At 38.0% G+C, this 25563-nt stretch overlaps 1 long non-coding RNA gene across 1 annotated transcript; it reads right to left on the bottom strand.

Moving 5' to 3' along the window:
* Positions 1-354: 354 nt before the first annotated feature.
* LOC116665290 lies at positions 355-14983 on the bottom strand. Its single transcript, XR_004321826.1, has 3 exons — positions 14848-14983; positions 1282-1285; positions 355-366 (listed from the first exon to the last, which is right to left on the bottom strand). It is a non-coding gene; the product is annotated as an uncharacterized LOC116665290 (long non-coding RNA).
* Between the last annotated feature and the right edge of the window lie 10580 nt (positions 14984-25563).

The following is a 25563-nucleotide window of genomic DNA, read 5'->3' as shown; positions in this document are numbered from 1 at the left end:
TAAGCCTATGATGTATGAAAGGCATCCTGTAATAGGGAAGAACAGATCTGACTCCATATTAGATCTGTTCCTTTAGCTCTAAGCCTGTGCTCTGTTTCCTGGGCTTAGTCATGCTGGTTCTGCACCTTTTGTAAAAGAATGATGCCTAGAGCCTGAAGTGTACAGGGTAGCCCAGATCTCAAGGCTCTAACTTTTAAGGATATAACACTTTTCCATTCATATAGAGATAAAAAGTTGCAGAACAGAGAATAACATTTGTCTTGTAGGAGGTTTACAGGAACATCATGACCTGACCCAGGTGGACAGCTGGAAGAACAAAGGATTCTGACAAGAAGAAGTTTGCAACAACCAACCACACTCTCTCCCCTTTTTAAAATAAAAGGAGCCTGAATTCTGACTTGAGTTAGATGCCTCTCTCGAACATTAGTCCACCATCTTCTTGGTCCACTGGCTTTTTGAATAAGGTCATTATTCCTTGCCCCAACACCTCGTCTCCCAACTCATTGGCCTGTCGTGTGGCAAGCAGAATGAGTTTGGACTCAGTAACAACTATACCTGTATTTCAGCCTAAAGTGGAATCCCATGAAAAGATTCAAAACAGGAAGAATCAGAAGGGTAGATATCCCTTTGAAAAAACTGGGGACTGAGGGATGTAAAATAATACAGTTACCAAAGCTAAAAATAAATGACAGAGTATCTGATCTTAGAAAACATAACATATTTTCCTGGAGAACAGAAATCTAAGACAGCAAAGGGAATTCTTTTCCTTACTGTCCCACTTTTATCCCAAAGATCTGAAGGAGCCAAATGAAAATTTCCTGGCATCCTGGGGCAATAAAATAATCTTGGTCTTCTTGTGAAACCACATTAGTATGGAGAGGGAACAGAGGCCTTTTGAGCACTCCTAAGTGCTGTGTAAGCTGCATTTTTCCCCAGGAACTCAAAGCTTTGTTTATTTGCAGAGTTGTGCTACTAATGCATGGGGGCCTGAATGGCCCAGGTGCCATGCTCACATTTGAACACTTACCAAAAAGAAGCTCTCAAGTAAATGCTTGTTCAAGAGCTGGGAGAGATGCAGCAATTACTATTGCTTTTTTGTAGCTGAGAAAGAAAATGGCATTTCTTTGGGGAAGACAGACCCAAGATAAAATGCCCTTGGAAAGATACAGTTTATTGGAGCCCTGGGTGATGTGAGCCAAGATTTCCTTCACCTTTTGCTTCAATCACTTGGAGTGACTGACTTTCCTATTAAAAAGACTATTAGTTTAACTTTTAAGAGACTACACTTGTTTGTGTGTGAGAGAGACAGAGACAGAGACAGAGACAGAGAGGGAGAGAGATGGGGTTCTTTGACCAATAACAGAACTTTGTGGGAGGGAGAATTCCTTTTACTTTAAAGCTGCCCCACAGAGGTACACTCTTCATATACCAAATGCTGTAACATCAAGTCCTCAGCTGCCAGAAGTATGTGGATTACTTCCCTCCTCAGAACAGATATAAACACATACAGAGTCACTGGTGTTACTTAGAATCTGGTCTCTAATATTTAGGTCTTGGGTTAGCACCATCATTCCTTTCTAGTTGTAATGTTTGAACTGAAGTTTTAATCCACATTTTGCTGATGAATTTAAGGCCTGTAACAAAGCTAAATTGACAGCCCACAAAGCAGGGCCCTGTTTATAAAAAGAAGTTGGTGGTGTCTCCTCCAGCCCTGATGCTCAAATTCATCCATGGAAATATAAGCACACCACATCATCCACTGAGCCCTGGGCTGTGGGAAGTGGGGTGGATACAGCCCCAAGTCAACTCACTCATTTGTGATTAAATCCAACTTCAGTGCCAGCATCTCCTGCCTGCTGCCTTTTCCTCTGGTCACCCTGCTCACAACTTGCCTGGAACATCTTACCAATGGCTTTTCCGATTTTCAAGGCATTGTGTCTTCCAAGAAGAGGTATGGGAATGCCTACCAAATAGCCTAGGCTTTTCACCACATTTGTGGTTTGAAACATTTTGTCCTGTCTCAGACATGTGTCCCAACCTTGGTTTAGGAAACCCAGTCACCAGAGTACTATGCTGCTCAACTTAGTTTCCCTGCTGACTTCAGGTACACTTCAGATGTCCTTAACTTTGTTTATTGTCTTAACCTCACCACACAGCCAGCAGACATCTCCTAGACTGACTCCAGTCCCATCATTTATCCTTCCTGAATTCTTGCATCTGTACTTTCCAGAATTTTCTCGTTTCTTGGCCAGGCTACCAGTCATGCTTCCTGAGCAACACTTACATCAATTATTTTAATATTGCACTTCCCTTATCCTCATTCCTCTTACTGAAATCTTTCCAGGAATAAAATTCAGATTTGGAAATAATCCACCATTGAGATCCCCAAAACTTCTAGTACAAAAATGAACACTTACAGCCAGAAATAAGAAGCAGTCTTTCTTAGGAATTACGTATGGTGTCCACCCATTCCCAACTTCCTCCCAAAGAATACTAAGGAATCTCAGAGGAATCTCTGAACCATCCTTGGCCTACTGTCCTCATTCTCCATATATTTATTGATTAATTCTATTCACACTCCTATGTCATTTTGTTTCTTTTTTTAACCTTTTTTTAATTGCAGTAAAATAAAAAAACACTATCATTAAATTTACCATTTTAACCATTTGTAAGTGTACAATTCAATAGTGTTGAATATATTTATACTGTAGTACAACACATCTTTGAACTTTTTCATTTTGTAACACTGAATTTCTATACCCACTGAACACTCATTTCCCCTCCATGCAGCACATTTCTGCTTTCCTTTTCTATGACTTTGACTACTTTGGATATTTCATGTGAGTAGAATCATGCAGCATCCTCTTAATACAATATTCTGCTTATGGGCATTTGGTTGCTTCCGTGTCTTGGCTATCATAAATAGTACTACTAGGAACAAGGGGTACATATACCTTTTCAAATTAGTGTTTTCACTTTTTTCTGGATGTCTACCCAGGAGTGGAATTGTTGAATCATATGGTAGCTCTATTTTTAGTTTTTAAAGGAAACTTCGTAATGTTTTCCATAGTGGCTGCACCAATTTACATTCCCACCAACAGTGCACAAGGATTCCCTTTTCTCCACATCTTCTCCAGCATTTGTTATTTACAGATTTTTTTTTTTTTTTGATGATAGGCATTTGACAGGTTTGAAGTGATACTTCATTATGGTTTTGATTTGCATTTCTTGGATGGTTTTTTTAATTTATGCTAAGAATGCCATTAGGATTTTGATATGGATTGCATTGAATCATTGGATCATTTTGGGTAGTATGAAAATTTCAACAATATTGAGTCTTCCAATTCACAAACACAGAATGTCTTTCCATTTATGTGTATCTTCTTTTATTTCTTTTAGCTAAGAATGTTTTATAGTTTTTAGGGTACAAGTCTTTCACCTGCTTGGTTAAGTTTATTCCTAAGTATTTTATCCTTTTTTGACGCTACAGTAAATTGGATTGTTTTCTTTTCAGATTGGTCATTGTTAGTGTATGGAAACACAATTTATTTTGAGTAGTATTTCTTAGCCTGGAACTTTGCTGGATTCATTTATTATTTTGTTGACTGTGCTCTTGGTTTGCTTTTCTAACAAAGTTTTGGTGGAATCTTTAGGGTTTTCTACCTATAAGATAATGTGATCTATGAACAGAGATAATTTTACTTCTCCTTTTCCAATTTATACGTCTTGTAGTTCTTCTTCCTGTGTAGAGCTCCGAGTATTATGTTGAAAAGTAGTGGTGAAAGTGAGCTTTCTTACCTTGTTCCTGATCTTACAGGAAAAGCTTTCAGTCTTTCCCATTGGGTGATGTTTGCTATGGGCTTTTCATATATAGCTTGTATTATGTTGTAATTTCCTTCTATTCCTATTTCATTGGCTATTTTTATCATGAAAGGATATTATATTTTGTCAAATATTTTTTCTGCATTGATTGAGATGATTGTATGGTTTTTCCCCTTCTTTTATTTTGTAAATGTGACATATTACATTGACTGGTTTTCATGTTAAACCATCCTTGCGTCCCAGATACAAATCTCACTTGGTCATGGTGTGTGATCCTTTTAATGTGCTGTTGAATTTGATTTGCTAGTATTTTGTTTAAGGTTTTTACATGAGTATTTATCAGGGATATTGGTTTGTAGTTTTCTTTTCCTGTCTTGTCTTCATCTGGTTTTGGTATCAGGGTAATGCTGGCCTCACAGAATGAGTTTGGGAGTGTTCCCTCCTCTTTGATTCTTTGGAAGAACTTGAGAAGGATTGGTGTTAATTCTATTTTAAATATTTGGTAGAATTCCCCAGTAAAGACATCTGGTCCTCAGCTTTTATTTGTTGGAAGATGTTTTTTTGTTTTGGGTTGTTTTTTTTTTTTTCTATGCTTCAATCTCCTCATTAGTTACAGATCTGTTCAGATTTTTTTTTTCTTCATGATTCAGTCTTGGTAGATTGGACATTTCTAGGCATTTATCCATGTATTCTGGGTTATCCAATTTGGTGGCATACGCTTGTTTTTAGTAATCTCTTATAATCCTTTTTATTCTGTGACATCAGTAGTAATGTCTCCTCTATCATTCCTAATTTAGGTATTTGAGCCTTCTTCCTTTTTTCTCAGCTTAGCTAAGAGTTTATCAGTTTTGCTGATCTTTCTCAGAAACTTTTCTTGGTTTTGTCGATTTTTTTATATATTTTTTTTTATTCTCTATTTCATTTATCGCTTCTCTAATCTTGATTATCTCCTTCCTTCTGCTGGCTTCATTCTCATGGTTTAATAGGACTTATCTGTACACAGAAATTTTAAAATATACTTACCTCCAGCCACACCCTTTCTCTGGAACTCTGGATGAACATATCATATCCAACCAACTACTGAATATCTTCACATAGGATCCCAATACCAAAATGTCTAAAACTGAACTCAGCCTTTTGCCCTTTAAAACTTGTTCCTTTCCCATAATAAAGGTAGTAATTACTTCTGCAGTACTTTCCCTGTGCCAGCCATGATTCTAAGTATATTATACCTATTTACTCATTTAATCCTTACTAGTATCTTAAGGAGTGAATATTATTAATATCATCTCTACTTTACAGATTAAGAAACTGAGGCACAAAGAGATTAGGTCACCTCCTCGAAGTCACAGTTAGCAGTGGCAAAGCTAAGATTTTAACTCAGGCCATGTGGCTCCAGAGGCAGTGCTTTGAACCACTGTGCTTTTTCATTCTCACACTGATTACCCAGTCACCAAGGTTGCATACCCAGGGACTAGCTTTATCATGTCTCCCCTTCATCTCTACATCTAAGCAATCTTGTCTTCCTTAAATCCATCCTCTTCCTCTCAGATACAGTACACCATTTTTGCAATTCTACTCAAAATTCTTCTATAACTCCTTAACAAAGAGAGAACAAAGTCATGTTTTCTTCATATGATCTGACTCCGCACTGCTTCTCCATTCCCCACCTGGACCAGGATGCTCTAGCAGCACTCAGCTGCTCCTCATTCCCTTTGAACACATAGTGCTTTTCCTGCAGATTTTCTCCTGTTCTTTTACCAGAAATGCCCTCCCCATTTCCAAATAATTACCTCCTAATTCCTGTGCATCCTATAAGATATAGGTGAGTCCCTTTTCCAGCAAGCCTTCCCTAATATCTCTACCACTGCTGTCCACCCAAGTTGGCTGGTTAACTCAACCCTCCTTCATGATTCCACAACAACTGAGGTCCCGTCATTGACTTTTTCTATTTCACAGTTCATTCTGTTCATTCTTCTGCCTTTCCCACCAGAACCATTTGCTCCTTGAGGGCGATGACAGCACTCAGTCAATGCGAGATTCTCTATTACCCAGTATAGTGACTGAAAAATTATAAATTTAATGAATTTTTCATGTGTGAATAGACATGCAGAGAAACTGAAAATAAAGTGCCAGGTGATGTTTATTAATAGATTAAATGTGCATACCTGTAAGGAACGGCATGGACAAAGCTTGCTGGTTTATTTAACAAGTATTTATTAAACGCTTGCTTTGCATGCAGCCCTGGTCACTTGCAGTGACTGACAATGTGACAAACAATTGAAACGTTTGAACTGGAAGTGAGATTATTCCTAATTAAAGCCAGTATATCAATTCATAAGAGGGTTTGTGGAACCTAAGTCACTCCAGATGTCAGCTACCCCCTTGGGAAGTGTCATGACTCTTTTGAGTCTCTATAGTTGCAGGTAATACTAGAAAAGGAGAACCATTGCATCCTTGCCTTCCCTCTCAACATGGATGAGACGTCCAGAGCCTGTCTGCCCTGGTGCTTTCCTTTTTGAGATTCTCCTTGGCAGGTGTGCTCTGAACCGGACTTCCCTGAAGTTGAAGTGGTGAAAGCTCAGATGCAAAGGTGGCTTTGGGACAAAAATAAGCAAAGGAGAGCAAAGCCAAATTAGATTTTTCACCACACTAATGACATATCCTAGATTATAGGATAGCAGATTAGTTCACCAAAGTGTTGCTTTGAGGTAAGTCCAAGAGCACAAATTGTAGTGCTTTATACTTCAGAGTATGTTTGCAAATAATAATTAAGTCATCCATTTATACGTCCACATATGCAAGGAACATGACTCATTCTGGAGATAAAAAGATAAATATGTTTTATACTCAAGACGTGTATGATATAGTGAGTGAGACAGACAAGAAAAGACATACTTAAAATAAATAATGATAAAGGGGTGGGTTACAGGAAGCATGGGGCTCTGTGAGCAACAGGAGCAAAGACCCCAGTGTGGAGGTGGAGTAGGGGGGTGGCAGGAACAAGTAACTATCCTCCAACCCCAGCCCATAAGATTGTTCCTCTTAAGAAAAGATTGGTAAGGACCAGAGTGAGGCAAATAAAATAAAAATGATATTTATATAGCTTTTTGGAAATATAAATAGCACAATTAATGTCAGAAAGGAAAAAAAACAAAACAAAACAAAAAAGACTGACATGTTATGTGACTGATCATCTCCAGGCACAACAGCACGTACCAATGATTCCAAAAAAATTAATTTTGCTATTTTTATCTGCTTTACACCCAGCTTAAACGATATGTGTATTTTTGGAAGCTAGAGTTCCTATGAAAATTCCACAACTGTACTGACCTCCGCTGCGACTGACTAAGATTAATCAAGGTCCCACTCCCAGAGGGAAATTAACTCTTATCCTTGGAGATTCTGAACACCCAGACCTCTAAGAACTTAAAAAGCAGGTGCTTTCATCAGGATCCTTCTAACATGGGGGAAATGTAGCTGTCATCCATTAAAACACGATCCAGTTTGGGCACAGTTCGGGTCCTCTTTGGGTTTTCCAAGTTCTCTGTAGGACTACCAGATGAGGCCACAAGCTTTTCTGGCTCAATCTCAGAAGGCAGCTTCTCTTTCTACAAGTTGCTAAATCACAGAACCAGCGTATGTGTGAGGCTGGACTGGGAAGGATGGGGCATGATCTTGGTATTAGAAAGTACCAGAAGAACATTATGGAATTCCACTGTTTGAGAACAGCATGAAGAATGACAGGGTTTAATTCGCTTTGTCAGTAGCATCAAAAGGGCTACGTGCTAGGCAAGAGGGGACCCCAGAAGTCAGATATGTGGAATGGACCTCCCCCTGCTTAGCAAAGCCTAATAAAATGAGGGGGGTAGCAGCCTCACTAGCTCTGTCATCCCAGATGACAGAGTGAGTAAAGCCCCCTTTCCATTCTTCAAAGAACAAATGTGCCCTACAAGACAACCAGCATTGGATGCCCAACCCAGAGCCCTGTGGAGTGTGGAAAGGCTAATATCTGAGACAGAGAATGTGGACAAGGCTTCAAAGTTTAGATTTGGTATGAAAACAGAAACAGGCATGGCCATAACAGATTCCTGGATCGATAACCATGAAGATTACACACATTATGCATCTGTTATTGCCAGGAAATGATAGTGCAAAGAAGGTCTTTGGTCCACCCCAACTGTCACCTCAAACACAGAGTTTAGGTAGAAATACTGGGGTTGGCCTGCCAAAACAACTTCAAGGCAAATCCTTTATCTATCGCCCCCACAACCCTGTGCCCCAGTAAGAAGGTGCCCCCAAATCTCTCCTGTATGTAGGTAACCCGGACAGTCTTAGTTTATACCTGTCTTTCAGAAAAATTAATAGCCCCTTCTTTAATTCTCAAAATAGTTCTGAGTTGGACTATAAATTAATTACCTATACAAAGAATCCAGAGCCCCAACTATGCCAGGAACTGGGCTCAACACATTGCTTCCACTAGGCTGTTTTAAGCCTCACTATGATCATCTGTATTTTACAGATGAGGACTGGAGGCTTGGAAAGTTTAAGGAGTTTCCCCCAAATCCTGCATCATTAAGTAGAAATAATAGGAACTGAACTCAAGCCTATCTGAAGCCAAAATGTGGGCTACAGTTTACTCAAAGGTGAAATATTTCTCCCTTGGCAAGAACATGAGTAGCTACACCCAGGATGAAACTAAATAAAGAAGTACGTGAGGATTTTGTCATTCAGAATCAGTGTGTATTTGCCATGTTCCCAGTAACCATGTTCTTACTTACTTTAGTTGGGTCTCAAAGGATGACAAGTTTGACAGTCAAGTGAGGCTAGCATGGGGGTTTGTATTTCAGGAAGAGGAAACAGAGATGAGAAAGAAGAGGGCCTAATAAAGAGCTTCTGGAAATCAGGTCATCCATTGAGAGAGGGGAGGGAGGGAGGGACTGGATCAAGAGCCTAGGGTGACAGCTCCAGGGAGAAACATTTGGACAACTATGTCAGGTTGACACTTTGAACCCCGTGGCTCAAAATCCTTGCTTTGCTGTGTCCACCAGACCTATACTACGATTCTTAACAGACCATAACCAAGCCCCACCTCTGACACTGAACCTTCAAAATGTCTATGAAGATCCCAGCTTTATGCTCACTTTTCTGAGATGCTGATGAGTGACTCACTTAAGGTAGGGTTATCCCAACACAGTAAGCAAAAAGCTTAGCTTTTCTTTACCCACAGATTGTTCTGGCAATATTTTAGGGAGCCAGCATTCAGCAGTTATTTATTTTAAAACATGAACAGAAGATAATTAGATTTTTTTATTGAGATGATACTGGTTTACAACATTATATAAGTTTATGTGTACAACATTGTGATTTGACTTCTGTATACAGTACAGCATGCTAACCACCAAACGTAATTAGACCTTTTCTTGATAACTAGGAGCCAATCACGGATGTGATAACACTAGGTTTCTAAAAGTGGATTTCCAGGAATGCAAATGTTGAATAGTTTAGAGATTTCCTGATCAAATATATACATTTTACAAGAGATGCGACTGAGGTGCAACAAACGCAAATGAAATGATACAAAGAAGTGAATAAATAGAAACCTAGGAAGCTCTGCAGGGCTTCCTCTGATAAGGGGGCTTCATAATCAAGGAAGCTGCTGTCTCTCCTCTTTGTCCCTGGCTCTCTGCTGCCCTAGTCATTGTACAATAGCTCCCATTACTGAGTCCACCAGCTGCCCCTGCTTCAACTCTACTGGGCACGTCCCCCTCTCCTAAGAGGCAAGCACAGGCGAGATGGGGAGAGCCTTTTAGCAGCAGGCACAGTGCTTAAGGCTGAGAGCAGACTTTGAAATATGTTGAAGAGACTTCTAAACTCAAGCCAAAGAAGTATGTCCAAGCTAGGCTCTCCATCTAGAGGGCCTTTCCCCCTCAAATTTTCTCTGCTGTATGTTGTTCTATCTTTCTGACTTTTTGTCTCTCTTCAAAACAGCTCACCTCCCCTGGTACCAGAGTGCTGCTTTTGTTCCTGTCATTAAACTAACCAATGACAGCATTATGAACATTGTCCTTATTTCATTTCTTTCACTCTTTAGGATAATTTCATTGGGTTTTTTTTTTTTTTTTTTAGCTCACAAAGACACTTTTTAAAAAATTTGCTCTATTTCTTGGCTTTCTTCATTTGCTATTATTCAGTAAATCTATATATACCTAGAGTTTATTTTAATTTCTAGATAAATAAGTTATCCATCTCTCTGTCTTACAGCACTGAAAACATAGTTAGTGTTCATAGTTAGCTTTTGGATGAGAATAGAAATCATTCTTTAGCTTGACTCATATCAAAGTCCATTAATCTCTAATCTATGTAACCCAGGCACCAGATTGATAAATACTTTAATTACTACTAGTGACAGCTTACAATGACAGAAAATTGCTTTGTGCTGCGCATTGTTCTAAGATGTTAACCTAGGTTAACAAATTTAATCCCTAAACCAACCCTATAAGGTAAGTACTGTTGTTACCGGCTGCATTTTCAGAAAAGGAAATGGAGGGAGGGAAAGGTTGAAATAATTTGTCTAAAATCAAACACCTAAGAAGTGACGGGGCTCGGTTTTGAGCCTGGGTCACCTGGTTTCAGTCTCTTAACCAATGCACCATGCTGAAGAACATTATAAAATTTTTGTGATTAGAAAATGTAAAACAAAACAAAACAAGTAGCAGAATTAAATTTGGAATTAACAGTTAATTTTAACTTTTTCTTTTGGAACAGATTTGTCTATATGACTTTTTACAAGTGAATGGCCATTCTCTGTTTAACAACTTTTAAAGAAATATTATTTGATTCTGAAAAATGAGAGATGAATGACTTCTAAATTCTATGAGATATATTTGTGCAAACCTATCTTGTTTGCACAAATGAATCAAAGTTCTTTCTTTACTTGTGATTAAACTTGACTTTTGGGCAATATACAAAGAGAGAGAGAGAATTTGATTTATTTTCTTTAATCGGGTAAGCTTAAACAGAAATAGAATTGCAAACCTAGTGGAAGAAACATCTGGAGGTTAACATCTTTGCATTCTTAAGGGAAAAGTGCAAACCCAGGGAAGCTCCTGGACTCCATCTCTCCTCAGATGTTGGGGTGTGTTTTCTACCCCCATTCTATTTCCACCTGGGGAGATAGGGGAAACCGGGCAAGTGCCTGTGAAATTCCACTTTATTTTCCTTGAAATAAAATGTGTCTTCTTTGTTCTTTAAGGCACTGCCTCTGTGCTTATAATTCTTAACAATCCTTCCTTTACAGAGGCTCTAAGTGGCATAGAAAATGGTTGCCAAGAATTCAAAACCATCACAAGTCGTAAGGGATTATGTTTGAGTGAGAAGCTGCTAAAATTGTTTCAAATCACCCAATTTCACATAGTTGAAATGTGAACAGAGGAACAGAGGTGAAATGTAAACGTTTAAAGGAATGTTAACTGCTATCATCAGGGAAAGATATCCAAAAAAAAAAAAAAAAAAACCCTACTCTCAGTAAAAATATGGATATATGCACTAGGATATGGGGGAGGGGGAAAGCCAGATGGGGAAAACGATGGAACAGAAAACAAAAGGGCAGACAATGTGAGATCTCTGTTTAATAAACACAGCTGGGATGCAGCTGAAGTTGAGGAAACGAGGAAGCTACCTTTTTACTCACAAAGAAAATCTGCTAATGGTGAACGTGAAATTGAATATTTGGTGAATGAATGGACATTTTCATGCCAAGAAATAGGCATGATTATTTATTTCCAACAGCTTGTAGGACTTAACATTAAAGAGAAGTTGCGAGAACCGATGACTGCCAGCAGAGGATGTCTGCTAGCTTGCCTGGGAAGCACACTGACTGTAAAAAGAAGAAGTGGGCAAATCTTTGCTGCCATAAATGCCCTCAAAAAGGCAGCAATCGAGAATGTCCTGATGCACTTGGATGTTATAATGTGTGCATGATATTTTAATTAAGGAAATAAGCATTTTTAGCCCATAGGTAAGATTTTTTCATGACCAAATTATTTTACGTATGAGATAAATCAGCCAGAAGTAGTGCCTTACTGAAATATAGCTGTTAAAATACAGCCTCATAGATATGAAATTTATAAAGTTAGTAGATGTATAGATCTTAATTTGGATTAATTTTAGTTATGAAAATGATGATGGGAACACATGATAGACTTTATTCTAACCCTAGCTGTTACTCTGAGGCATGAATTTTATTTTCACCTACCTGGATAACTTAATATGGTAGGCTTTGTAGCAGCATGAATTCAAAGACTTATCAACAATTATGATGTATTTTTATTTCTTCAGCATGAGTACACACCTCCTCCACCCAAATAACCAGGCCTCCCTCCCTTAGGACAATACTAAGGCTAAAGCAATGCAAATTTGCCCATCATTCAAGATGCCAGCTGGATTTTGCATTAGCCTTAAACCAGGTTTAGTTTTTCAGGAATCTCAACTAAAAATGTCTTCATTCAGATAGTACAGGCATGAGCTATCTGAATAAAGAAATTGCTATACTAGTCCATTAAATATTACTTTAGGATAAAAATGTCCACTCTATAGAGTCCTTACAAGTTGAGAGCAGAAAATATTGAAATTATGAATTCTTTCTTCAATAGCAAGCTATTTATTTTACATAATGAACAGTTATTGGGGATCTACAACACAATTATAAGCTCCTGGTGAAATTCAAAGGTGGGTGCGGCACAGTCCCTGTCCTCAAGGGGCTGATAATTAGTAACGACACAAGGATTAGACAAGGTATGTGGAAGGGAGGGAGGGTGGAGACTAGAAGCGAGAAGAGTTTCTTGCTGAATATAGTAGTAGCCAGCCTCAAAATCTCAGAGTGGCATTTTGCTGGGGCAGTGTTGGTTCTGTAAATTCCTGTTCCCATGCTCAACGTTAAAAGTCATTTCAGAAAAGCAAAAACAAGTAAACAAACAAACAACAAAATAAAAAGGCTACAAATGCTTGCAGAGGGGGACTCATAATAGTACAGGTGAAAATAAATACCCCAGCCTGGGGGACTAGAAACTGGAAAGCTAGTTTGACTTTGAACCGGCCATGTAACCTCCTAGGACCATACTTCTCTATCTTTGAAATGGTGTTAATAGCATCTACCAATAGGAGCTTCAGAAGACAAAAATGATACTTGCTCATTTAGTGAATTCTACTGGCTGGGTTGAAGTGGCCTGAAGAGCTCTGCAAGCATCATCTGATGCTGTGCTCTGTGTGAATGCCACCTCCCAAAAGCTGTATGCTTCATCATTCTGGGCGAAATCCTTTCCCGAGGTAAGAAACTAGGATTCAAACCCACCAGTCTGGCTTGAGGATTTATGGTCTGAGAAACACTGCCCCTCTGAGGCTAAGAGGGAGATGATGTGAATAGAAATGTTGAAAGTGCTGAAAATACTGGAAGTGATGAGATTAACGCCCACTTAATTCCTAGCGTTGCACGGCAGAGAAAAGCCATCCTGTGTAAGGGCTCCTTTTAGGACTTCCATTATTTTTTTCAAGGCTTAGTCCAATCTATTTCAAGGCCCCAAATCAGCAGTGCTTGGAGAAATCTCACTAATGAAAGCATCAGTAAGTCTCAATTGAATGTTACTGTATAAAACTGGGGATCCCGGGACAGTGTATCTCAGGTAGGATGGAGGTGATGTGTTTTCCTGTTCATAGGACAGTGAAAGAATAAACTGCCTCTGACTGGGTCCTCCACTGAACCGTAAGTGCACTAATTTTTTTTTAACACACCTCTTTATTATTTATTTGATGAAATAAATAAACACATAAGGAGAGTTCCAGCCATAGCTGCTTTGTTTTCATAATCTCAAAGTTAATGTCATGGGGTAGTTCAGGAAAATGATGACCATTCATCCATCCATCCATCCATCCACCATTCACTTAAAAGACATTTGTTGTTTATACCACATGCCAAGGACACTCTAGATTCCAGACTTCAAAGATGATTGTGAAATGTCCTTGCCCTCAGGGAGCTATAATTTGATGGAGGTTGGGGGAATCAAAAGGTAACTAAGACTTTAGTTACAAGGGCCAAAATAAAAGAAGGGATCACATGAGATGAGAATGCAGAGGGCCAAACAAATCAGCTAGCGGAGGCATAAAAGGCTTCACAGAAACAGGGACACCTGACCTGAGTCTTAAAGGATGTGTACAGCCGATTTAGAAAGGCCATTCTTTACAAGGGAAAATCTCCCTCCACCCAACTCCTCTCCCCCACCACCCCCCCACCAGATTAAGTAAAGCAAAATGGCTTATCTACATCTTTTTAAAAGAAAAGGTATAATCTTTTTTTGTATTCTAAAATACTAAATGAACAGCTTAGATTAGATATCATTAGTTAATATGATCATTAGCCCAAGTCAGAGTAAACATGACACTCTGAGATAATGAAGACAGAAGTGGACCAGACATGGGAGACCCTGTTTCAAATCCCAGCCCGTACCAGCTTCTAGTGCAGTTTTGGGCAATACAACTGCTTTAATAAGAAAAAAACCTTTTAATTGCAATTTGAGCTGGAGCCCTAAAATATATCAAGAATGATTCTTTGGAAAGAAATGCTACCTCATTAGAAAGGCAAGAAGAGAGGAAGGAAGGGTGAGAGGGCAGGAGGGAATCATGGACAATATTTGTTGTTGCTGCTCTTACTGCTGAAAGGAGGTCCGCTGGGTGAGGTCTAAAAGGAAAGCCAAGAACAGAGAGAAAGGTAAATCATCCTCCCTTTGGAATGTTGGAAAGTTTGGAGGCTCATGAGATGGGAGGTCCTGGAGACGCCACAAAGGACTCTTGGGAGAGAAGGAGGATTTTGCAGGCAGCATCACGGAAGGCCAGGGCGAGAGATGAGATATCTTGTACTTAACTTAGACTGAGAGCTTGTCTGGAGGCTCTGGCCGGGGAGTGCAACTACTTGTGTACCCTTGACCGAGAAGAACGGGTCCTCCTCTATCTGGGAAGGTTGTCCTCTGCGACCGAGCGCGCAGCTTCGGGAGGGACGCACGTGGAGCGGTGAGGGAGGAAGGGGGCACCCGCCTAGCCAGCCAGATCAGCCGAATCAATTCTGGCAATCAATGGGGTGACAGATGTCGCAGCCAGATTACCCTCACATCCAACTCAACTTAGATTGCTTCCAACAGCGTGCTCTCCGTTGTGTTATGTTGTGATGCTTTGGGGAACTTGACAAAGAAGGGGATGTCCAGTGTGAGCCAAAGCTCTTGCCACTTGAGGACAGGAACAGTGTCTGCTGTGTCTACCATTACACCCCAGTGCTGGGAACAGTGCTGGATGTATGGTGCAGCTTCAGTAAGGAAGAGTGAAAGGATGGTGTATGGGAAAGCACCCTATGTGGGGATAGTAATTAGTATACGCATTGCAAAAAATAATCTGGTAGTACCTATTAAAATAAAATCACTATGGCCTTAAAGATAGCACTGCCACTTCTGAGGAAATATTTGCCAGAATTAAAATTACCAGTATGTACAGAAATGTTAATAGCAGCAAACCTGGGTAGAGGCCAAGAAATAAGAACAACCTGAATGTCTAACACAAGGAGAATGACTTATTAAATTCTGTTACACTACACCATCCAATACTACACTGCTGACACGCTGATGTACCTACAAAGTGATGTATCTATGTGTATTAAGCTAGAAAGAAGAACATAATATTAAGTGAAAGAAGGCAAGTTTCCAAGCAACATTTATAGGATAAGCCTGAGCTTTAACAGAGAAGGAAGAGGAGGAGGAGGAAGGGGAGAGGAAGAAGCCAAAGAATGAGGCATAAATCCAGCCCTGGAACCAGTCTGCTTGGGTCACAATCCAGTGTCACTGCTTACTATGTGACTTGAGCAAGTTATTTAGACTTGCCATGACTCAGTTTATTCACTGGCTATGGATGATGATAGTATCGACCTCCTATGTTTGTTACAATAAGCGAATAAAATAATTCAGGTAGAGTGCTTAGAACAATGCCTTGCACTTGATAGACATTATCTTTATTCTCTATTGTTATTGTTTGGTCATAAGAGTATAGACAAAAGTACAAAAATTTATTCCTCAAATTGTAAGACTTGTTTTCTCAGGAGAGTGAGACTAGAAGGAGGAGGAGAAGGCCATTAACTTTATTTTTACATGATGCTCTGCTGTTTAATTCGTGATAAGAAGTGTGTGTTAATGTAGTAATTTAAAAATCAAAACCAATAAAATATTTCAAAAGAGTAAAAACAAAAAGAGAAAAATGTTGAGGTCAACCAGCATGACAATATATTGAGGAGTACTCCTGAATTCAGGTGGCTCTAGTGATTAAATGTATTTTAATGGGATAGAATAGAAAGGTCTCAAACAGGCAGTAAATAGCAGGTTTCATTACAGGTTAAGGTTGATATGTCTAATCACTATAGAAGAGTAATATTCCTTCAAAGTGGTGCAGAAGCAATTTGCAAGTTCTTTGGTAAAGATAGTGTTGACTTTCTCCTGACATCTTACACTGAAATAAATACCAGATGTATCAAAGAGATAATTATTTTAAAAAGAAAGAAAGAAAGAAATGTAGAACAATATTTTTCTGATCTTGAGGTGAAGAGAGCCTTTTAAGCATAAGGCTGAAGACAAACCAATCATAGGAAATAAAGTAAAAATGCTATATAGACATTTAAGACTTCTGTCCATCTCCCTTTTCCTTTTTCTAATTAAAAAAGTATACATTAGAAGGGAAATAAAAACCTGGAATAATAATTTTAAATAATATGAAAAAGATGAATCCTGCAATAGAAAAAGAATTAGCCAAAGAAAGTGACAAGACAATTTACAGAAGAAATATAGGTGAACATACAAAAGATCTGTTTTGTTTTCTTAATAACCAAAGAAATATAAATCTAAAGAAGAGCATACCACTTCCACTTACCAGACTGATAATGCTTCTTACAGGTTAACTTTTTTTTTAACATTTTTTATTGATTTATAATCATTTTACAATGTTGTGTCAAATTCCAGTATAGAGCATAATTTTTCAGTTATACCTAAACATATATATATTCATTGTCACATTTTTTGTCTGTGAGCTACCATAAGATCTTGTATATATTTCCCCGTGCTACATAGTACAATCTTGTTTATCTAGTCTACATTTTGAAATCCCAGTCTGTCCCTTCCCACCCCTCACCCCCTTGGTAACCACAAGTTTGTATTCTATGAGTCTATGAGTCTATTTCTGTTTTGTATTTATGGTTTTTGTTTATTTGTTTGTTTGTTTGTTTTAGATTCCACATATGAGCGATCTCATATGGTACTTTTCTTTCTCTTTCTGGTTTACTTCACTTAGAATGATATTCTCCAGGAACATCCATGTTGCTGCAAATGGCATTATGTTGTGTTTTTATGGCTGAATAGTATTCCGTTGTATAAATATACCACTTCTTCATTATCCAGTCATCTGTTGATGGACATTTAGGCTATTTCCATGTCTTGGCTATTGTAAGTAGTGCTGCTATGAACATTGGGGTGCAGGTGTCATTTTGAAGTAGGGTTCCTTCTGGATATATGCTCAGGAGCAGGATTCCTGGGTCATATGGTAAGTCTATTCCTAGTCTTTTGAGGAATCTCCACACTGTTTTCCACAGTGGCGGCACCAAACTGCATTCCCACCAGCAGTGTAGGAGGGTTCCCCTTTCTCCACAGCCTCTCCAGCATTTGTCATTTGTGGGCTTTTGAATGACAGCCATTCTGACTGGTGTGAGGTGATACCTCACTGTAGTTTTGATTCGCATTTCTCTGATAATTAGTGATACTGAACATTTTTTCACGTGCCTATTGATCATTTGTATGTCTTCCTTGGAGAATTGCTTGTTTAGATCTTTGGCCCAGTTTTGGATTGGGTTGTTTGTTTTTTTCTTATTAAGTCATATGAGCTGCTTATATATTCTGGAGATCAAGCCTTTGTTGGTTTCATTTGCAAAAATTTTCTCCCATTCTGTAGGTTGTCTTTTTGTTTTACTTATGGTTTCCTTTGCTGTGCAGAAGCTTGTAAGTTTAATTAGGTCCCATTTGTTTATTCTTGCTTTTATTTCTATTGCTTAGGTAGACTGTCCTAGGAGAATATTTTTGAGATGTAAGTCAGATAATGTTTTGCCTGTATTTTCTTCTAGGAGGTTTATTGTATCTTGTCTTATGTTTAAGTCTTTGATCCATTTTGAGTTGATTTTTGTGTATGGTGTAAGGGAGTGTTCTAGCTTTATTGATTTACATGCTGCTGTCCAGTTTTCCCAACACCATTTGCTGAAGAGACTGTCTTTATTTCATTGTGTATTCCTGTCTCCTTTGTTGAAGATTAGTTGACCAAAAGTTTGTGGGTTCGTTTCTGGGCTCTCTATTCTGTTCCATTGTTCTATATGCCTGTTTTTGTACCAATACCATGCTGTCTTGATGACCGTAGCTCTATAGTATTGTCTGAAGTCTGGGAGAGTTATTCCTCCAGCCTCTTTCTTTTTCTTCAGTAATGCTTTGGCAATTCTAGGTCTTCTGTGGTTCCATATAAATTTTATTATGATTTGTTCTAGTTCCGTGAAATATGTCCTGGGTAATTTGGTAGGGATTGCATTAAATCTGTAGATTGCATTGGGCAGTGTGACCATTTTAACAATATTGATTGTTCCAATCCAAGAGCATGGGATATCTTTCCATTTTTTAAAGTCTTCTTTAATTTCCTTCATCAGTGGTTTATAGTTTTCTGTGTATAATTCTTTCACCTCCTTGGTTAGATTTAGTCCTAGGTATTTTATTACTTTGGGTGCTATTTGAAAGGGGATTGTTTCTTTACTTTCTTTTTCTGTTGATTCATCGTTAGTGTAAAGAAATGCAACTGATTTTTGAACGTTGATCTTGTAACCTGCTACCTTGCTGAACTCTTCGATTAGTTCAAGTAGTTTTTGTGTGGACCTTTTAGGATTTTCTATATATAGTATCATGTCATCTGCATATAGTGACACTTTTACCTCTTCTTTTCCAATTTGGATCCCTTTGATTTCTCTCTCTTGCCTGATTGCTGTGGCTAGGACTTCCAAGACTATGTTGAATAGGAGTGGTGATAGTGGGAAGCCTTGTCTTGTCCCAGATTTTAGTGGGAAGATTTTGAGTTTTTCACCATTGAGTACTATGCTGGCTGTAGCTTAAAGGTTAACTTCGAAAAGACTGCTTAAATTTGGGAGTTTGAGATTTGCAAAGGTTAACCGCTATATATAAAAACAGATAAAAAACAGATTTCTTCTATATAGCACAGGGAACTATATTCAATATCTTATAATAACATTTAATGAAAAAGAATATGAAAACATATATATGTTTGTATGCATGACTGAGGCATTGTGCTGTACATTAGAAATTGACACATTCAACTGACTATACTTCAATTAAATAAATAAATAAATAAATAATAAATAAATAAATAAATAAATAAAATACAGACTGCTTAAGTCAATCCATTCCTAAGTTCAAGAGACACCCTCCCAGTAGCAGCCATCGCCATCTGTTGGTGTCAAGCAGAGGTGACCTGACTTTGATCTGAGGCATGGCTTTGTTCCTCTTCACAAAGACTTGTACATCAAACGTTTGGAAGTATAGGAATGCTTGAACCTGTGTGATTCTGTGTGTGGGGAAATGGCGGTCTCATTCTTTTCTGCAAGGGGGATAAAATGGTATGATCTATCGAAGGTATTTAGCAATAGATATAAAAATCATTAAAAAATAAATATGTATGTACATTGTATTCATATATACGTATTCATATATATGTACACTGTTTTAATAAGTCAGTTAATACAAAATTATTAAGAAATAATCTCAAATGGGGAAACTATTCATTGCAAAGTATGTCCATTGAAGCATCATATGGAATGGCAAAAATAATGGAAAGAATCTATCTGCTACCCATAGCAGATCTGTTAAATAAATAAATCCAATTTGATGCATTCACTAAAATGGTGATGTATGTATCTCTGGAAAGTGGAATGATAAAAGCTCTCATTTTCTTATGTCCTTGTGTGTGTGTTTTATATTTTCTACAATAAGTACACACTACTTTTATAATCAGAAAGGAAAATCTTTGAAAAATATTTCTAGTTGGTGGGGGCGGGGGGCAAGGAAGAAAAAGTCTACTGTTTTGCCAAGTTCTTTTACCCAATGTCACAGGTGAAAGCGATGACATCAAGTTGCGGAATGCGGGAAGCTCCCCCTGCTTGCTCACGGCTGCCTTCAGCTGCCCTGGGCGCCCCACCCACCCTCTTGCTCTCTTTTCTCCTCTGCCCCAGGCTGGGTCTCTGCTTCTCTCCAATCGATTTCATAGACATCTCTAGCATCTATGTTCCTTGTCCATCTGCCTCTGTGGAACTCCAAGCCCTCTCCACTTTCCTACATGCCTTTAATTTCCATTTCAAAGCCTGTTTCCTCTGAAAAGTTTTCCAGAGTTTGCCTAACTATTCCGCACTAATCCACTAGAACAATCTGTGATCTTGGGCAAGTTAATTAACCTGTGACTCAGTTTTTCTACAAAAATAGGAATAATAGGAGTACCCATATCATAGCCTTGTGATGATTAAATGAGTTAATACATGTAAAACACTTAAAATAATGCCTGGTAAATAAGTAAGCCACAATAAATGTTGTTCGTTCTTATTATTTAGCAATTGTTCTTATTTTACTATTTTTCCAGAGTCTATTCCGTAGCATCTTTGTTCTGTAAAGTATTAATAGGTATAAGATTACAAAAATAAATCCAAGTAAAAGAGGGAGGCACCAGTTAAAATTAGCAGGGTCCTTTACTGCAAAATTAATATAATGTGTACTAAGTATGAATGAGGGAGATAGTGTGTGCAGGTTTTCCAAACTTGCATTTAAAAAAAAAATTCTCTGGTCTTTCTTAAAGCCTCTTAATGAACGGTTCTTTTGGAAAGGTTAATTTGTTTGTTTATCATTTATCTGATTTGTCTTTCTCTCCCTATTGACTTCTGCTCAGTAACTTGAGGATAAAGATCTGGTTGCTTTTACTTTTTTAATTTTAAATTGATTCATTAGTTCTTTGGAAAGCACTTTGAAATAAGGTCTATATAAGTGTAAGGCAATGGTTCCTTTCTAAAGGGTTTGCTTTTAGGAGGCATGAAAACTTTCTTTTCTGCCTCATATGAATGTGAAATAATTTTTTATTGGATAGACAAATGAGCAGATAAATACAAGGGGAACTATTCCACAGTCCAAAATAATGAATTAACTAATTGTTTTGGAGAGCTGACTAAAGTGGTGGTTCTGGGAAGGGAGGCTGCATTCCAATATGAACTGTGTGTTACTCGTGTAATTACACTACACTACTGCACGTTTTTAGAAATTTAACTCAAGAAAGGCTCAGAAATAACTTGGAAATACAGCAGCACATTTATGTCATAAAGAGGACCCACCCCCCCAAACCCATACAAGTGCAGACGCAAGAGCTGATTTGGGCAGTGATCTTGGCTGTCTGCTGTTTGGGTTCTTGGCTTATGGAGATCGATGAAACAGAACCTTCGGTTGCTTCACAGTCGTTCCAGTGGGACACGTGCAGGCGGTCCGGGCTTGTAAGCTTGGAGGCTCACGCGATCCTCAGTTTACAGCTCATGCTCTTGTTCCACGCAGAGGTAGGCTCTCTGGCCCTCTGACCCTTGGTCATGCAAACAATTGTGTTTACACCCAGGATAGAAGTTTTATCTAAATTACAGGATACCTGTCCTTTGCAGATGATGGATACAGATTAGCCGATCTAAACAATTAGTTAAGGAACAAGCCAATCCCTGGTGACAATTAGGATGTTTAAAACATCTTGCTGACAGCTGTGGTGACAGCAGACAGACAGTAAAACCACCCCTCACTCAAATCAAGAAACTGTGTCTTTCTGATTTACAGGCAGTTTCTTGGTTTGGGTTTTTTTCCCCCTTTGTACAGGCTCTTCAAGGACTTAAAAATGACTGAAAGGATGGCCATATAGTGGAAATGACTGCTCCGACGTGGGAAGTGTAGAAATGGCAGCCTATAATTCTAGCTGAATCATTTCTCAGATCCAGCTCTTCAGAGGATTAAGCTGACAAGAGAAAACGAAGAAAACTGACACCATATACTTTCCCTAAAATAAGTCAAATCTAAAATGTTAGTCGAGATATTTTCAGAGACAATACGTGTAGGTATCCCCCGCTCTCCACCACCCCATCCTTCAGCTTTCCTCTGTAGGGAAGTGTTCTGCAGCGTACAGAGCTATACACTTTTAACCTTCATTAAATAAGTTTTGGACCAACAGTATTTAGAGAAAATATTTAGGGAATCTAGTAATCCTAAGATGCCAAAAGAATACTAATTTTTTTGCTACCATTCTCAAAAGGAAACATTTTAATTATAAATGCTCTGAAGAAAGAATTTTTTTTTATTTAAACGTTTCTGTATGTTTATATAGGATCTTTTCCCAACTCCTTCATCAATTGAATAAGCCTATGGATGTCCTCCAAGCTGGCTCCTTCCCTACAGAAAAGAACACATTTCTTAAGAAAGGATTTTGAGGAATGTGTCCAAATCCTAAATCTCTTCTTCCCCATGAGAAAAAGTGGGGAGGGAATCAGGACATGGATTTCTATTTCAACTCTTCTTTCTTAGATCTTTGAATTACAGGATATTAAAAATAAACCTAGAAGACATTGCAATGAATTTTTGGAGCAGCTGGAAAAGAAACCATAAAACGAGTGATTACAATCAGCAAAGTGTGATAACAGCTGAACGCATTAGACCCATCCTTAAAAAGCCAGACCCCACCCCTTACCCCTCTTGGGCCTTTTTGATAGAGAAACGGGTGTCACACAATACAATCCAAACACGTTCTCTGTCCATATTGGGTTAAGAAAATATAGCGCTGGTCATTGTCCCCAAATGACAGACATCCACAGATGGAGAGCAGAGGGTTTTATTTCCACAGTGCTGCTCATTCCACCAGGCAGATTCTGTTAGGAAAGCACGCACCTGCACCAGTCGCGGGCCTGGGTACTAAAAACCGAGCTCCTTCATCGTGGTCACTCTCTAGAAGCATAGATAATTTCTCTTTGCATGTCTTCCTTTGGCTGTGAGAGTGAACAGAAAGCCCTAAGAGTACACAGCTCTTCATGCCTTCAGGAGTGTTCTCAATTAAAAGGGTCTTGGACTCTTTAATACAAAGCTCTTAAACATTCCCCTGTTGAACAAATGCCTTTTTTGCTATGTGAATATAAAATTACATTTTCCCAAGTTGTTATCTGAATGCATTTAAAAGTTATTTAAATAGCAGTGGGAAAAAAAATGTAAAGATGAAGTTTGGCTTTGATGAAAATAGTTGTCATCTTTTGAAATATCTGCTTTAAACTATACCGGTTAGTTTCATCAGCCTACGTGTGAAAATTTCGTTTTACGTTATGAAAAATCTCTTTCATTTTCTCATTGGCAAATTTTTTAAAAAAGAGAAGTTTTTCATCAGTTAGAAAAGGATGACTGTGATGTGTGTAAACAGACAGTCGAAGAAAAAGAAACTATGCTTGAAAAAATTCATGCCTAAATATAGAAAGAAAGCAGATACCATATGCTTAACTCTATTTTCAAACATAATCCTTTACATTTTCAGATTTACTCCCATTATTTTCAGATCTTAGACAAATGTCTTCTGCATTTAGCAGTGTTCACATGGGGAACTCATCTTCATGCACAAAATTAAATACATCATCCTCTCAAAAAGGGTCTTAGGGTTGGGGCAAAAGTTTTTGCCAGCATAGCTCTTGGTTTCCCTTTTAAATCCAAATACTTTTGTAAAAAATAACACAAAACATCACCATTTAAATACTAAATTGGGTTTAACATTTCAGATCTGTTAAGCGTGGTATGAAACCTGACATAAATTAAGATATTAACAAATAGTTCCTGAGGTGGTTTTTATATTTCTAGAAATACAGCATCTCCAAATTGATCCAGGTATAGCCAGTATCAGTTTACTCTCCTTAGGGAGTTTAACCTCAGACAAAAAGAAAAAAAGTGCCCATTTCTGATCAATTTTATATCATATAAGCTTATATTGATCTAATTATCCATAACAACTTACTTCTTTTGCAAAAACTTTTCAGTGATCAGATGTATTGTTTTTAGACTTCTTTTAAAATTAAAAGTAGCTGCTTGATGAGAATTTATGTAAATATCTCCATGAAAATTTTATTGACTATAGTTATCAAGCCATTATTTAGAAAAATAGAAGATGGCTGGCACAGTGATTAATAAGCAAGTCGTTAAAACAATTATGACGCAGCCATCAGCAATCAGACTTTTTTTTGGAGCATTTAGTAATTTGGGAAAAAGCCCATGATATAATATTAAGTAAAACAAATAAGATGAAAAATGGTAGATATGGTGCAATCCAAACTGCATACGGGAGAATGTTTTCTACCTGGTGATGGAAGATGCTGATGGTCGACCAGACCACTGTCTTTAAGAAGGCTCTATCTTAAAATGAATCATGTGTATTTTTGTAGCTGTGAACCTTATCCTCTATGCTTCTTTCCTTTGAAAACGGAGGACTCTTTTCCCCCTCTGCATAGAGCAATATATCTGCCCTGTTAAACAATAAAAATGATTGAGATTGTTAGGGGAACAGAATTTAAGTGGTATTTATTCCAAGACTTCGCGTCTTTCTTTAATACGTCTCATAGTCCAAGGTGCTAACTTAAAAAAAAAAAAAAAAAGATGCTAGCCTGAAATCTTCATTTATTTAAAATGTGGTTATCTTTCTTCCTTTATCATGAAAAAAAGAAAAACACAGTAACTCTGACCTCAATAATAACTTTGAGTCACTTTTGAGTCATTGGTTTTTAAGACTGTGTTGTATGGCATAATTTATTAAAAAGTTAAAAATGGATTCCTGAGAATTTAAATGAGGGTTTTTTGTGGGGTGTTTAATTATTTATTTTTTTTTTGATCTACTAAAATATTTTCAGGGAAAAAAAATGAATTCTAACTCTGAAATTATAGCTAATATTCCTTTATCTAAAACCTTCATTTCTATCACCTGTATAAACTTACTTGGGATAACTATACAAATGTCCAACTGATTTCTGAATTACTTTGTTATTTTCATCAGTGCTGGACGGTCAGTGAGTTTTTACTGTCAATATTTTACACGTAAAATGAGAAAGCCACGAGGGCGAGAGCTTGAGAAGGCTCCTTCTCTGCTCGTTCTCTGCACAAGGAGGCAAGGGTGGGCAAATCTGGGCCTTAGAGCGCCACCCCATGGCAAGCTGGGTGAAGGGCACCCTGGCGTGTGCTGTGCTCTCTACTTAGTCAAGGAAACAGAAAGGAGCATTTGTTTACTAGGTTTATTCAAAACGTCATCAATTCTAAATAACTTACTTTCTCTGCACTGGTGGCTGAGTAATTGCTGAATTTAGGAACCTCTTTGAATACTTTGTACTCTATCCTAAAGAACAGCTTTTCTTTCTTTTTTTCCAGATAGAATAGAAAATGTGTGAGGAAATAAGTTAATAAATATTGCCGCAACAAAGAAACACTTGTGAGCCTGTTACTAGATTCACTCTCGCAAAATTTCTAGTTTAATTATCTGTTTCAATACCTAAGATCAGTATTCATAATGTTTCTTACTTTGCAAAGGAATCATAAGTTT

Source organism: Camelus ferus, chromosome 8 (assembly GCF_009834535.1).
Source record: "Camelus ferus isolate YT-003-E chromosome 8, BCGSAC_Cfer_1.0, whole genome shotgun sequence".
NCBI lineage: Eukaryota > Metazoa > Chordata > Mammalia > Artiodactyla > Camelidae > Camelus > Camelus ferus.
The sequence above is the reverse complement of the archived record's forward strand: the minus strand, read 5'-3'. Positions and strand labels throughout refer to the sequence as shown.